Genomic DNA, 2,943 nt, shown 5'->3' on the forward strand with positions numbered 1-2,943 from the left:
AGGCCTAGAGCAGATTGGCCCCGTCTGCTCTCTCCGTACTTCCTGTCTTTAGATGCCACCCTCATCGCACATTGCCTTTCAGCTTCATGACTAAATCCCCATCCCACCCCTGGTCTAGTTGGCCTTGGTTCCAAGGACCAAGGGTCGGAGTCAGGCATTCACAAACAAAATAACAGGATACAACAGGACCTAATAAGCAGAGTGAGCCAGCATTTGTATAGGACAGAAATACAAATAGTAAAGGAGAGAAAAGTGACAGAAGATTGGCTGAGGGTTAAGTCAGGATCACTCAGAGGACAGTGTGTGCCTACCATCTCGATGTTCTTTTAGGGTAAGCTGGCCAATTTTTCCTGCACCAGCAGTATGGTCCCTTGATTGAGGTACTCTCAACGGCCCTGGTTCTTTGGGACCCTGGCTGAGCAGGTCAGCTCTGAGCCCCTCCTGGGGAGGAAGGGGAACTCAAAGGGGGACTGGGGACAGGGCAGGGAGCACTGCCCAGAGTGGGAGCCAGACACCTACAGGAAGAATAAAGAGCCTTTCTCTTGTAAGAGTGAGCCTACTGGATGGACCCGTTTTTCCTGGGCCCTCTACTGGTCTTTGCTTCTCCCGCTTTTAATATTCTGACTCTGTGGAAGTAGAGAGAAGGAATCCAAGTGGCCTTTGGCTCCTTGACTGTCATCAGAAGTCCATCCTGCACCATGCCCTTGATTGCATCACTGACATACAGAAATACTTGTTCTCTAAAGGTGGAACGAAAGGCAGAGATTGTGGGGTGTGCCCAGAGCAAAGATTCTCACCTTAGCGTGCATATTAGAATCAGAGGCAGAATTCAGAAAAAAATCTCGGGGACCAGGCAGCATCTCCAAGCCAATTAAATAAGAATCCTGGGTGTTAAGACCCAGACATCAGAGTACTGTAAAACTCCCCAAATAGTTCTAATGTGTAGTCAAGGCTGAGCCTCACTGTCCTGGAGATTAAGCCTCCCTTCTTAAGCCTGACTGTACATTAAAATAACTTGAGGGATATGAAAACCTACTGCTGCCCCACCTGAGACCAATTAAAATTAGAGTCTCTGAGGACTATAGCCGGGTGTCAGCGTGTCTCTAAGGTCCTCGGGTGACTCTTTTTGTGTGTACGTAGTAAACCATATACAACAGAAAATTTACTATTTTCGCCATTTTTAAGCGTACAACTCAGCGGCATTAAGTCCTTTGACAATGTTGCGCAACTGTTGTCATTGTCTATTTCCGGAACCTTTTCATTACCCCAAACAAAAAAGCGTATCCATCAAACGATGACTCCCCATTCCCTTCTCCCCCGCAAGCCCTAGTAACCTCTATTCTACCCTCTGTCTCTGTGAATTTGTCTCTTTTAGGTACCTTGTATAATTAGAATCACGCAGTATTTATCCTTTTGTGACTGGTTTATTTCGCTTACGCGTCATGCTTTCTAACCTCATCCATGTTGTAACGTGTGTTAGAATTTCCTACCTTTTCAAGGCTGAATAATATTGTACTGCCTGTATATACCACATTTTGTTTATCAGTGCATTTGTTAATGGACATTGGGACTGTCCGCCTTTTGGCTACTGTGAATAATGAGCCTATGAATCTGTTTGAGTCCTGCTTTCCATTCTTTTGGCTAGAGACCCAGAAGTGGGTGTGCTGGATCATGAGGTAATGGTAGGTCTAACTTTTTTCCGATTTCATGTTGATACAATGGATGCACAGCACTGTATAAGTTTAGGGTGTACAGCATGATGCTCTGACATATATCAAATGATTATCACAAGAAGTTTAGTCAACATCCATCATCTCACACGGATGCAAAAGAAAAATACAAAACGCTTCCCAAATCTGCGGCAATCCTTGCTCAGGGGCCATGTTCATTTTCTCTGTATTGGCCCGATTTTAGTGTAGGTTTATGCTTTTTGATGAACTGCCATGCCCTCGTGGGATTCTTAAGTATAGCCAACGATGAGAAACACCAGTGTTCCTCCCACATCCTTAGGAGAGTGCGGATTGGCAGTTGGTAAATATTATCGAATGACTTCCTTCATAAATTGCATCGTAGCCCCAGGCAGTTGTTTTTGTCACAAAGTCAAAAGACTACTGGGTGGATTAATGGTACTCTTTTTGAAAACCCCAACCCCGACAGTCTCATGGCCGTGAGACCTAGCACCTCAACTGCTGTTCCCACCTTCAGCTGAACTGCGTCCCCCGTAATTTGTCGGTAATGACCATTTGAATACACGAGTTTCTGAATGACCTGCTTCGGAGGTCATGAATTAGAACTGCTTCGAGACTTTTCATATCACAATGCCATATCTATTATGACGCGTGAAATGATTTCCATCATCATACCAGCGCTCAGATACGTTTTCTCGAATAGAAAGGAAAGGTGGTGATGTCAGCATGACATGTTGTATTCAGAAAGCACTGCTAAACTATCTGTTGATAGGTGAACTCATCGGGGTTCAAAAGCAGCGGGATGAATGAATGGGGGCACAGAGGATTTTTAGGGCAGTGAAAACACTCTGTATGACACCATAATGGCGGATACATGTTATTATACGTTTGTCTAAATCCACAGAATGTACCACACCAAGAGTGAACTCTGATCTAAACTGTGGACTAAGGGTGATTATGTGTCAGGGAAGGTCCATCAGTTGTAACAAATGTACCACTCTGCTGCAGGATGATGATAAGGGGGGAGGTTGTGCACGTGTGGGAGCAGAGCGTATATGGGAAATCTCTTTTTCTTCCCCTCAGTTTTGCTGTGAATCTAAAACTGCCCCCTCCCCCTCCCCCCAAAAACAAGCCTTAATAAAAACTACCCTTTAACGGTATTTGGCACAGAGCCTGGCACAAGGTAGGCATCCAGTAAATATCCGTTAATGATTGAACGAATGAATGGATGAATCAAACCATCAATCAATCGATT

The 2,943-nt window shown here is 44.8% G+C and overlaps 1 non-coding gene across 1 annotated transcript; it reads right to left on the reverse strand.

Moving 5' to 3' along the window:
* Nucleotides 1-1,832: 1,832 nt before the first annotated feature.
* LOC122204284 lies at nucleotides 1,833-1,939 on the reverse strand. Its single transcript, XR_006195587.1, has one exon. It is a non-coding gene; the product is annotated as a U6 spliceosomal RNA (small nuclear RNA).
* Nucleotides 1,940-2,943: the final 1,004 nt, after the last annotated feature.

Source organism: Panthera leo, chromosome D3, assembly GCF_018350215.1.
Source record: "Panthera leo isolate Ple1 chromosome D3, P.leo_Ple1_pat1.1, whole genome shotgun sequence".
Lineage (NCBI taxonomy): Eukaryota > Metazoa > Chordata > Mammalia > Carnivora > Felidae > Panthera > Panthera leo.